Raw genomic sequence first — 13,298 nt, 5'->3', positions numbered from 1 at the left:
TAGTTGCATTGCCATAAATGTGTATTGAGCTTGCTGTTGATTTTTAGTAAATTTGGAAGTTCATATTTTAAATTTTCTAGTTGTACTCACTATGGTTTCCTGAAATTTACAGAATTTTCTTTAGACCAAAAATAGTTTATGTATGTGAGTGTTTTGCCTGCATTTATATGTGTGACCACATGTGTGCCTGATGCTCTCAGAGGTCAGAGGATGGGGGCAAGAACCCCTTGAACTGGAACTGTAGATGACTGTGAGCCCCACGTGGGTGCTGGGAAGCGAACCCTAATCCTCTGTGAGAGCAACAAGTGTTCTTAATCCCAAAGCCATCTCTCTGGCCTCACGTTTGCTGAGCTCCTGCTGGCTACATGGATCCTACCATCTCCGTTTGATTCTCTCCTCACTACCAAGTCGTCTTGGTAAAGCTAACTTCTAACGGGGCAGGAAGAGATGCTTCCCTGCCCATCATCCACTAGTTCTGAGCTAAGACTCCCTGTAACAAGTGTCTTAGTTAGGGTTTCTGTTGCTGTGAAGAGATGCCATGACCATGGCAACTCTTATAAAGAAAAACCTTTAACTGGGACTGACTCACAGCTTCACAGAATGGCCTCTCTAGGCCTCCATGCAGGGATGCCCTTGCCGTATATCTGACCACGGGGGGCTTTCCTTAGTCTTGGAGGGAGATTTCATATGCCTTTCTTTTGTCCAAAACTTGATCTGTAGACCAGGCTGGCCTCAGACACACAGATCCACCTACCTCTGTCTCCTGAGTGCTGAGATTAAAGTGCACCACTACACCAGGCTCTAAGCTTTTTCTCTGATTCATTCTCTCTAGGTTAGCTGGGTGGGATCTTGCCCTGAGGTCACCACTCCCTTTATTCCATCTAACATCAGGATTTTCTTTAATCTGTTTATCTCCTTGAACATAGAATTCATTGTCATTCCATTTCCTGGTGCCCCTTTTCTCCTTGAACTGTACTTCTTGTATTTTTCCTTGCTCCTTTTCAATACAGATCTTCATAAGAGCAAACACTGATAACCACATGGCAAAGTCAATGCTAGGGTCTTTTGGAATCTCCTCTGCAAATGCAATTAATCCAAAACTCTTCAATTTAGCCTCAGGCAGATTTGGGGGGGGTGACAAGGGTAGAAAGCAGCTCATTCTTCATACTTCACCAAAATATCACAAGGCACAGCCTCTTGATTTTAGGTGTACCAACGTCAATGATCATGGGACAGACCCATTGTCTTTTCTTTGGTAGCTACCTAGTCTGTGGCATTCTATGACAGTCACACAAAATGAACTAATGCAATGTCTTGATGAAATCTTGCTATGGGACAATGGTGTGGTACCCTGAAAAGATTTGTTACTTGTATTTTAATAAAACATTGATTGGCCAGTAGCTAGGCAGGAAGTAGAGGTGGGGCGATGAGAACAGGAGAATTCTGGGAAGAGGAAAGATCAGCCTTCAGTTGTCACCCAGACACAGATGAGAATGTTTCGCTGATAAAGGTACCAAGCCACATGGCTGACACAGATAAGAATTATGGGTTAATGTAGGATGTAAGAGTTAATAAGAAGCCTGAGCTAATATGCCAACCAGTTTATGATTAATGTAGACTTCTGTGTGTTTCTTTGGGACTGAATGGCTGTGGAACCAGGAGGGACAAAAATCTCAATCAACATAAAGATAAAGAGAGGGCTGACCTGTCCTACCTCCCCTATGAACAGAGTAAGGGGTTCGTTTGTGTTGTATTTTTCAGTTTAGATTTGTGCAGTAAAGTGGTGATGAAGCCAACACTCTGAGTCAATTGAGGACAGAGAAGTGAAATAATTGTTCAAAAATACATGTATTTCCCGTTGTTTCATGAGCATCACATTTTTCTACAAAGTCTCCCACGATTTCTCCTTATGGGAATTCTCTTAGAATCCTTCTGTTGTGGATTTTCACACACACACATACACAAACACACATGCTTTAAAATGATTCTTTTGTGTTCTCTGCTTTCATGTGCATTTGAAGTAAACGAAAATCCCGAGAGATGTGAAACATTGACAAGAATTTTCAAAACAGAAGAGTCCAGTCGAGGGACACAGGGCACCCCTCTAGTCCCAGCAACTCAGGAGGCCAAAGCAGGAGGATTGTGAGTTTGAGGTCAGCCCAGGGTACACACAAGAAAAATCCCACCAGCAGGTATAATGGTGAGTGCCAATCATCAGCTTGGAGAGCTCTAGTGCTGGCAAGCTCTGGGACGAGTCTGTGGGAGATTCCTAGGTAGATAAAGTGAAGTGAAAAGATCTTCCCTAAGTGTGGATAGCATCAGTCTGTGAGCTGGGGTTCTGGGCTTCAGGGGACAGGGTTTACGTTCCCTACTTAACACTTGGGCTGAGAAAAAGCACTCATCTCTCTGCTTTCTGACCGTGGATACAACATGACCAATCTGCTACTACTCAGGGCACCGCAGCTTCCCTTAATAGGCCGTATACCCCGGAACTGTGAGCACAAACAAACTGCCCCCTCATTTCGTTGCTTCTATCAGCAATGAGGCAAGTAAACAATGCAATTGGGTATATTTATGATGTAAAGACACAGATCTGGAAAAGAACAGGAATATATTCTGGTTTTCAAAATTAAACTATTTTCTTTAACCCAGAGCAGAGCCATCTGCAGATCTGAATTCAAGTCCTGTTTAACAGTTGGGTATTTTATGACCTTATTTTTTTGAATGACTGATTACCACCCCAAGTGGGAAATTTGCTGGGCAACTAAAGCCAGTTCCTGAGTGAGAAATATCATTGGATTGGAGACAGAGATGAACTAAATGTGTGACATTAGTTCTTGTACTATAGGATGGAGTTGCCTGTGTATTTTCTGTCCACAGATCTGAACAGGAGTAGAAACAGGGTTAAGAAAAAAAAAAGACTCAAGGAATTCTAATGTATCCAAAATAAAGCATTACTGTAAGCTAAACATGTAATATGATTTGCTCATGTGTATAAGCAATATTTATTGCCAAATGTATGTGTGAGCTTGATTGACAGACAATAGTGAGTTTTTAAAAGCTTTACAGGGCTCAGTATAGCTCAGCAGTAGACTTCTAGCATGCACAAGGTCCTGGGATCACCTGAAATAAACAAACAGACAAGCAAATCTTTTTATCAGTTACTTAAGACAAAATGGATGATGTAGTAAGTCCCAGTGTTACAGAAGTTAGGGAGACATCCCTAAGTCAGACAGACACAGATAAACAGGTGACTATAATCTATGACACTAGTGAGGTCAGTATCAGTCTCACCGCGTCTGTCCGTGGTGTGCATTCAGGATTCCATAACTCTAGAAAGAACATGCTGTAAAGCTAGCATGGCGGCCCCATCTCTCTGGGAGCCAGTCCAGATACGTAGAAGCGCTGTCATTCACACTTTCCTCGGAGTTACAGTCGGATAGAGTGTTTGCTTACAATAATGACGACGATGTTTTAGCTGATGTGCAACCTCGGGATGGTGTTGCTCCAAGGAGCACGGGAGCCATGATGCAGAAAATTGGTATGGATCAAAATGCATTAACATGAAACATTAACATGAAAAAAAGATGCAATTTATTTATCTGATTTTATAGAGGAAGCCTCCATAAAATGTTTAGAGAGATGAAGTGACTTGTTCTGGATCTATGCTTTATTAAGTTTCAGTCTGGTTTCACTGCTGTTGATGGTGGTGGTGGTGGTTTTTGTGTTTGTTTTTGGTTTTGGTTTTTTGGTTTTTTGAAACAAGGAATCCCTGTATCCCTTTCTGGTCTAGGACTCACTACATAGACTCCTTCCCCATCCCACCCCCTACCCCCATCCAGCACAGTGGCCGCACTTGAGTCTACTGCCGTTTCAGCAAGTAATTGTGGCTCCACAGTTACTGGTCCACCTCTCAGGCCTCAGCCAGGCCGGACTTGTATGTCCCCCTGGATCTGCCACCAAATTAACTAACTCTCTAGTGTTCTATTTGTCAATAAGACTTAGGAGTCAGAGGCTGGGGTGAAAGCCTGCTCGCTCAGAGAGGTTGAAGAGCAGCTAGCTGACCTTTCCTCTTGACCTGTGTCTCAGAGAGAAATCGTCCTGCTCCACCAAACCAAAAAAGACCGCCACACTCCAAGTGCCCCCCTCCTATTCCTGTGCATCTCCCTATGTGTGTCTCTCTATCCATCCTCCAGACTCCTGCGAACCCTCTATAATAACTTTCTCTCAACTAGTTGCTGGATCTGCCTCCTGATCCAAGGTTGATTTTATTTAATTAATGCAAACATGAACTCGGAGTCCATACTGTGATTGAAAATCTTGAAACAGTAGCCCAGGCTAGTCTCATTTGCTTGCTTCTGCCTCCTGAGTGCTGGGATTAAAGTGATGTGCCTCTACGTCTAGCTAGGATTCTTTCTTAAGGTCTTATCAGGCATACCTGTTGTTAACCCACACAGCTCAGTAGGACAAGTGTGGTCAGTGGTAATTTTATCCCCAAATACATTTTTTGTTCCTAGGAATATTATATGCTGGTAACAGTCAGGGGACTCACGGTGGCCACTTGTCATGTGTCATTCATGTCATCTTTTCTACATCAATGAGCTTGCTTTCCACTGTGACAGGCCACGTGACAGAGCAACTTAAAAGGAAGAATTGGTCTTGGGTTCAGAGGGTTGAGGCCATAGCTGTACTTGGGCAGAATACCATCACTGAGGGAACATATTCAAGCTCCTGCTTAGCCCCTGCCCCTACTTGCTTCAAGATGAAGTGTGACCTGGAAGCTGAACTGTACCCCTTCCTCCCCTATGTTGCTTTTGGTCAGAGTGTTCCCAGCAACAGGAAGGAAATGAGGAGACCTGAGGATGGCTTCCTTCATCTGGACACAGCTCCTGGAGTTTCCACCACCTTCCGAAATTCCACCCCTCATGACCAAGGGACAAACATCAACACACAAACCCAAAACAGACATTTCACATCCAAATGACTACACTTGGCTGTGTGACTTTCTTTGGGCAGTAAAATGTGGGCAGAAAAGATGAAGTTATCTGCCCTCATGGATGCCACTACTGGAGCTGTGTATCATCAAGCCTGAGTAGGCCTTTGGTTTGAGAGCTTGGACCTGTGACTCCCTTTGTCTTGTCCCTTTTAGTATATACAGCCCATCCATAATTTAGCATTGTGTGCATGAGAATTGCCCTTTTCCACAATCCCTGTCCCTCCTCTCAGTTCTGGTCAGTTGCTTCTCTGTGTAATATGTTAGCCAGCAACCTGAAATTATTGCACAGTGTTGGCTTTTCTCGGCTCTGTACGCTCAAGAGAGGGCACATGGAAGAGAAGACCTAGCCTTCCATGTCTCAAGACTAAATACTGGAGACCCTCCAAGACAAAAGGCAGATGCTCCCCCAGAAAACTCAGGGAACATACAATCCCTGTGGGTAGAGCTCTGGACCTCAGGGAGCCAGAGGCATGAAGAGAAAATTCTCCTGTCCCATCTGAGAGGGTGACCTGACTACAGACAGGTAAGCAAAGACAGGACACACAAATTTAATAATATGCCCAGGGGAGAGTCTGATCATCTGACTAATCAATAACTCAGTGAGGGAGAAATGCTTGCAATCCCATCTTCATAAGACAAAATAGAATGGAGAAGTGCAAGCAACTGTGAGGAGTCGTAATGATTATTAGGGATGAGGAATGGGCCTGGGAAACAGGAAGGAACTTGTGAAATTATTTTCATTGGAAGTTGAATGAACCTAAGAGACAGACATTATTTTGTGCAAAGAGTCCATCCAGGTGTAGCTACATTCCTAGGTGTTTAGTCTATAGATAGTGAGTTTTTCAGGAAAGTGAGGGGAGGTAATTGTATTCTATTTGTTGGGACCCAAGTCTTAAGGCAGCAAGGTCTCCTGTGCCTGCAGGAAAGGAAGCTGATCCAGACAGGAAGGAGATGGGAAGTTGAGGTGGTGTGAAGGAGCTGAGCTCCACACAGCATATCAAGGACTACCCGAAGGAACCACGTTCTGAGTCCCAGCAGGGTCTGCGCTCATCAGCACATTAGCAGTAATCATGCTTCCGGTGTGCACTGCCTTCCTACAGAGCTGAGCCTGGATACAGATCAAGACACACTTGAGTTTATAGACGATATTAACCTGTTGACACTGTAACGAAAGCCTTAGATAATCAGCTTATGAAAAAGGACAGGGTTATTTTTGGCTTACAGCTTCAAAGGCTACAGCCTGTGACAGGTGGACCATGATGCTTTGTGCTTATGGTAAAGCAACATATCACTCCGGCAAAGTGTAGTCAAACTGTTTGACCCATTCCCCAGACAGAAAGAAAAGAAGAAAATGCTGGGTCCTTAGTCTCCCCTTCCAGTTCATGTCTACAGTGACTTGAAGACTTCCTACCAGATTCTACCTCTTAAAGGTTCCACCACCTCCCAAGCAGTGTCGTGTGAGGGCCTTTGGGAAACACTTATCCAAACCATAAGATCCTGAGAGAGAAGACAGCTCTTCCCCTTAGGGGAAGACCTGGAGTGGGCAGAAAAGGAGGGAGGTGAGGAAGAGACAGAGAGGGAGAGACGAGGGAGAGTGGAAGAGGAGCAAGCACCTTAATTAAACGAAAGGATAGTGGGCAGATTGACAGTTGGCCAGCTTGAACAGATTACCTGATAGTTGGCTATAGGACAATCACGGTGGGTACACAATGGTCCATAATAGTTAAGGGAGATTGGAAGTATGGATTTAGTTGATTACTCAAGAAGAAAACCTGATGGGGCTGGAGAGATGGCTCAGAGGTTAAGAGCATTGCCTGCTCTTCCAAAGGTTCTGAGTTCAATTCCCAGCAACCACATGGTGGCTTACAACCATCTGTAATGGGGTCTGGTGCCCTCTTCTGGCCTGCAGGTATACACACAGACAGAATATTGTATACATAATAAATAAATAAATAAATAAATATTAAAAAAAAAGAAGAAGAAAACCTGATTAGTTCCTGAAATTAGGGTCAAAACAACCCCCTACAGTCGCATACATGTGTCTGTGAGCACCCACACGCACTAAGATACCAAAATGCCAGGAGTCATATAGTTACCATAGTTCCATTATTAAAGATCTGCTATGCTTTGTAAGAGTGATTTTTGTAGGCAAGCAGTGGTGGCGCACGCCTTTAATCCCAGTACTCTGGAGACAGAGGCAGGTGGTTCTCTGTGAGTTTGAGGCCAGCCTGGTCTACAAGAGCTAGTTCCAGGACAGGCTCCAAAACAACGCAGAGAAACCCTGTCTCAAAAAACCAAAAAAAAAAAAATGATTTTTGCAGCATTCAAGTTCTTTCAGTATATCTTAAGTTTTAAATTTTAGATGATCAAGGTAACCCCTCGCTCTTAGTCAGCAGTGCAACACTTTACTCCATTCAGCTTTAGAATCTCACTTGACTAATGAGTGGCTACAGGCAATTGCTAACCTAACGGTGTGGGAACTGGATCAACGCCTGGATCAACGCCTATCTGGGTATGTGCGCACCCTCAAACATGCCATCACACAGTCAGCATGTCTCAGAGGAAAGCGCAGAGTTAAAAGCCTTTCATCTTCAGGAGCGTTCACAGTTGCTCCTGAGACCAGAATTAGCTGGCGCTCTGTCTTTGCTTTGTTCTGGTGAGGTTGTGATGGCCTGAGTAGAAGACCAGCATGTTGACATTTGCCAGACTGACGGTATGTCCTGACAAGGGTTGAGCCCAGTTCTACACAACACTTAGATTCTTCCAAATCGTTTCTTAGCATTTTCCCTACACATGTGGATCCCACTGATAGCTCAAGAGTCAGACAATAGCTGAGGGGCCTTGAAGGCTGAGTCCTTAAGGCTGGATGAGAGGCTGAATGGCCTTCATCACAACTCTAGTCAAAGGCCAACATACCCATAACCAGCCCACAGACCCCCTGTGTCACCCAGTACAGAACCCTGCAGCTAGAAGTGCTTGGGAAATGGGGAGGTTCTGCCACAGGCAGGCCTGAAGCCCTGTGGCTTCAACGTTGTTTATGGGGAAAGCAGCTAAGAAAAGGGACAATACTGAGTCTAAACAATGAATTCCTCAAGACCTAGGAACATCTTGTGCTCTTATACGGTTATAATTTAATCCAAATACGTTGGAGCCGCACCATAATTCAATTGGAGGCAAACAGCAACTTTGTGCACAGCTGACTCATTTTAGAGCTCTCCGGAGATTTGATTACAGAAAAATTCAAAGAATTTCTTTGCGCTCTGCCTCCCTCCAAAAGCCACCCTAAGGCCTGGATTTGAGAGACTCTGTTACAGCGAGGTAACTCTCCTCAGACAAGCTCAAAGACACCCCACGCCGTCTTCGTGGTGCACAATCAAATTGGGACCCGATACATTGTATCTCATCAGATTCCCTGGCCCAGTTCTCAAGCTGGGGTGCCAATTCAAAGGCCAGGCAGCTTATTTATTGTTGCAAGAACGCCAGACTTTTAACGTCTTCAGAAGGGGTGTCCTACCCTGTACTCTCTAAGGGGTGTCACTGATTGGGTGATTGTACTACATTCTAGGGAACCAAACCACTTTACAATTCAGGGACTGATGCGGGGACTTTGAGAAAGCAAACCCCGCCCAGGGGTCTACAGGGGCAAGTGTAGGTGGTAACTGAGTTTCAGATTTCTGCTATGCACACGCCTAGCACTTATGCTTTGTTTTGTTTATGTGTGTGTAATTGTGAACATGTGTGTGCAAGTTCTTGTGGATGTACATTACTGGATGCATGTACATGTAGATGTGAAAGGCCAGAGGTCAGTCACATGTCTTGTTTCTTAGGAGCTATCTATCCACCTTGTGTTTTTAGAGAGGGCCTCTTATTGGTTCAGAGTTCTCTGAGTAGTCCTCTGATGGGCCAGAAAACACTAGTCTCCACCTCCCTAGTGCTGGGACTATACATGCCTCTCACATAGTGCTTTTATTACTACCCAAGGAAAACTTGATTTGAAGCTAAAAGCGATAGGCTGGGTCTTCACACTTATTAACTATCAGGTTAGCCTTGTGAAGTCTTGATTTATCCATTTATCAAATAGGACTAAGAAGGCCTCTTTCACAGAGGTGCCTTAAAAAGTCATTTCTCCTCAGCATTGTGTCATGGGGACTCAAGGGGGGGCCTACATGTTTGTATACATGGCTTCATAATGACATATATTAAGAGGAGGTAGGAGAAGGTGGGTGGCAGTGTTGAGTGAGACCAGGAGGCCGCACCTTTGTGCCGGTCTGTATGTTTGCTAGGAGTGGGCAGGCCCCAGCTTTGATTCTGGCTTCGTAGAGGAACGCAGTCCTTCTCACTGCCCTTAATCTGGGTTGGTGAGATCAGCTACAGACTAGAAATGGGGAGATGTGCTGCCTTCGGTGCCTCGGCTGAATGACAGTTCTCAAGGTCTGCAGAGACCAGACTGTGCATAGCACAGCCAACAATGCCTTCTAATGTGTCTAGAGATTGTTAACTGGCAGCCACACATGCCGGCGTGTGTGGGTGGTTTGTTTGACTTTGTTTTGGCTTGATATCGACAAATTTTTGATGAAATATATTTTAGAAATCAGATTTCACAATAGCTGAATCCTTAAGCCTCCTTTAAAAAGCAGATTTGCTCGGTACACGCCGGCACCAAGTAGCCATTTGTGGGGTCCTTCTAGTGCAGCGCGCGGTTTTCAGGTTTGCCACAGTCCCCTCCGGTCCCTGATGCCTCACTTCCTGCGTTGTTTATCCCACTAGGCAATTTGGTGTCTGATAGAAGGAGTCCTATCTAAAACCCCTGGTGGTGGATTCAGCAAGCATTTTATAAGCCTGATATATTCCCCAAGGGGGTTGGTTTGGAGAGCATGTGGGAGCATGCTGGCATACGGTACAACACCCTGGTATAAGAGGAGCATAGAGTTTGGATGCTGCTAATAGTGCCGAGAAATCGGGTCACTGCTGGGAACGTTGCTTACTGCGCAGGCGTGTCCGGTAGCTGACCAAACAGCCTTGGCAGGCAGGGGTACGCGTCTTCCCAAGCACCCCTCCAACAAGGCTTACACAGAGCATCTATCCTAACTTCTCTTTAGTCAAGCAATAAACTTAGTATTTCCTTTAAGGTTTCACATGGCTGAATACTTTCATCGGAAGATGACATCATAGCAAGAATGTGACCTATGTATCCCACTACATACATACAGAATGATTCACGTACTTCAGTATGTAACTGTGAAGTCTATGATATCGGAGGGTTTGCTTTTATTTTAGCCTTTGTCTTTTTTTTTTAAGACGGTTGTCACTATATAGTCCAAGATAACTTGTTGCTCACTTTATTGACCCATACCTTGACCTCACAATCCTCCTGCCTCACCTGCCCAAGGATGAAAATTATATGCCAGCCTTCTTAAAATTGATATTCTTGTCAAGGTTTGTTTCTGGCTTCTACACTGCAGTGAAATGTTTTTAACACCAAGCTACTACTTTTCTAGAAATACAGCTTGAAGTGAGGATGTTGAACGGGGCTTTCCCAATTATAACAAGAAATAGAGGCCCCGAAGCTAAACATGGCTGCCAGTCCCTGGTGTTCTAAAGTGTGTTGCTAGGGGCTGGGGAGATGCTTCCTGGTTTGAGTGTTTATTGTTCTTGAAAAGGCTCATCTTGGGTTCCCAGTACCCACTTCAGGCAACTCACAACTGCCTGTAACTACACACACACACACACACACACACACACACACACAAACACACACACACGTACACATGTACACACGCACCCACAAGTGCACAAACAAATAAATAAATTCTTAAATTTTTTTATACATAGATATGAACACTTAATGGAAGGGGTCAAAGGTGGCCCAATGACTGGCACTCCACTATAGACCCACACAGGAGATCACTGGTGATTTAGCAGACACCTCTAGCATGCTGGGATATTTCACCTCCCTAAACTGTGGGAACTAGAAGGAGAGTTCTCTCTCTCTCTCTCTCTCTCCCCGCAAGTCAGCTCTGATTGCCCTGACTTGAGTGGGAATAAAGGACCACCTGAACCCAGGCCCTATCCTAAGAGTTGCAGCCCTGGTTGCCTGGTCTCTGAACAAAGTCAATTATGTGGCCTGTCTATAAGTCTGAAATCTCTCCCTCTTGGTTTCCAAGTCAGTGTATTGGCTCTTAGTTATTTGTTTACTTGTCCAGAAGAGGCTCAAATTTATTCATTTTATCGAACACTGAGAGGTTCTAGTTAATGTCACTAGAACTTGGCGAAAATCTAATGGTGTCACTCTGGCTTCTGTGAGGGTTGCTCTGTGGACTCTTCAGATAAGCAGCCTCATCACCCCCTGGAGACTAACACCCTTGGCCTCAGACTCCTCCTCGAGTTTTCCAGCCTTGGGTCTTCTGCTGGGGTCTGAGCATCCATGATCCCTCAAAATTGTAACTTCTCAGGCAGTGCTACTCAGGGCCTTGGGAGTGGTTGAATCATGGCGGTTGGCTAGTAGAATGGTCCAGGACCTGCTAGACAGGCTTTAGAGACCCTTCCACCGTGTGTGGACACAGAGACAATGACCCTCTGCAGAAGAGAGCGGCCCAGATTCCAGGCTACAGGCTCCTTAACCTTTCACTTGAATGTGACCAGAACTGTGTGAAACCAGAGTCTACAGTTTATCAGTGTCCCTTTCCCCAGCCTCTTGCTATAGCAAACCCAAATGGACCAGACCACCAATTACAGCTCTCCATGTGACCGTGGGTCCCAGATCCTCCATCTGGAAGTCCTCCGTCAAGGGTGTCCTAGAACTGAGCTTCCATTTTGGAGAATCTATAGTGTGCTGAGCTTGGGTTTTGTTCTGACACCCCTGATGGGTCTAGGGTGACAGCCAATAACTCCACCACATTAACAGTCCTGTAGTGAAGCATTTGAATATTAACACTACATGAGATAAAGAAGGGCCATGGAAACCTTGTGTTCCTTCAGCTCTTGTTTTCCACAAATGAGTTGTGGGGAAATCTTGTTTCCAGGACGCTGAATTACAGAATTTTAGTGATATTCCATATGTATTTTAATAAATAAAGCTTGCCTGAAGATCCGAATGCAAAACAGCCACACTAGTCAACCAGACCGGCCAGGCAGTGCTGGCCACAGCTTTAATCCCAGCAGCCACACCAGTTAGCCATAGAAGGTGGGCAGTGATGGTGCACACCTATAATCCCAGCACTAGAGAGGACTATAAAGTGGGATGAGACAGGAACTCGCTCTCTTTCAGTCTGAAGATTTCATAGAGCTAAGAGCTCTCTAGTGGCTTAGCTGTTTTGCTTTTCTGATCTTCAAGTTGAACCCCAATATCTATCTCTGGGTTTTTATTATTCACGCTTCCAGAATTATAAAAAGGGACTGAGTGTGTATTTGCCTGTACTTAGTGAGTGCTCAAGAACATGCCTGTTGAAATCTTGGTGACTCTGACAGCTCTCACAAAATGCAGAACCTAAGAAACACTGGAACATAAGGGACTGAGCAACACTTGCCAGTGTTAAGACTGTAAACAGGTTCATGGAAGTAGATAGCTAGGAAAAGGTGACTTTGCACACACCTTACACATATGCCATGCACATACAGCTAGAGCACATGCACACACACATATATGTGTATACATATATATATATATATATATATATATATATATATATATATATATATATACACACACACACATAGCATCCACATATAGCAGAGGAGAGAGAGAGGGAGAGAGAGACAGAGAGAGAGAGAGATTTCAGTTTTCATTAAAATTGGTTCAGTCTGTCTCTCAGGTCTAAGTCTATTTCTAGCAATTCTCCTGGGATTTCCACAAAGGGACTTTCCAAGCCATCTCTCCACACAAAAACGAGGCTATATTTACAGGCATGAAAATGACTCTAACATCCAAAACGGGACTTAATTTCCCACTAGGAATCCTCAAGCTGAAGCTACGTTTCAAGTTTGCCATGCGTGGTCCCTCCCAAGGAGAGTCAGAGGGCAGAATCAGTTCTTGTTTCGCTAATATCCCTGCCAGCTTGTGCCAGCCTTTTCCTGTCAACCTTTCACCACCACGGCCACGTTGGTTATCCCAGCTGTCAGTTCCAGAGACTTTGAGGTACTTCAACAAATCATGTTCTCAATACTTGGTAAGCACCAGCATGTAACATTAACCGACTGTCCAGGGTGAATGACAGGTCCCTCTGGGGTCAGGGGTGCTGGAGGAGGGTCTCAAAGATCATCTTATTTATTCAAAGGATCACATGTAAGCTGCTATGGGTATGGA

At 44.7% G+C, this 13,298-nt stretch overlaps 1 protein-coding gene across 6 annotated transcripts in view; it reads left to right on the top strand.

The window, feature by feature from the left end:
• The window catches only part of Rgs6 (regulator of G protein signaling 6), a 533,969-nt gene that overhangs the window by 292,055 nt on the left and 228,616 nt on the right, over positions 1 to 13,298 (top strand). For 2 of the 6 annotated variants that reach the window (XM_085697415.2, XM_085697414.2), the window contains exon 1: positions 13,143 to 13,161. The exons of the other annotated variants lie outside the window; for them this stretch is intronic. The gene's annotated coding sequence lies outside the window, so the exon portion shown is untranslated. Of the gene's footprint in view, positions 1 to 13,142; positions 13,162 to 13,298 lie in introns of those variants that run through there. 6 annotated transcript variants of the gene reach the window in all.

The sequence above is a fragment of the Myodes glareolus genome, chromosome 11 (genome assembly GCF_982192425.1).
Source record: "Myodes glareolus chromosome 11, mMyoGla1.1, whole genome shotgun sequence".
Taxonomy (NCBI): domain Eukaryota; kingdom Metazoa; phylum Chordata; class Mammalia; order Rodentia; family Cricetidae; genus Myodes; species Myodes glareolus.
This window is presented reverse-complemented; position numbering and strand designations above follow the sequence as displayed.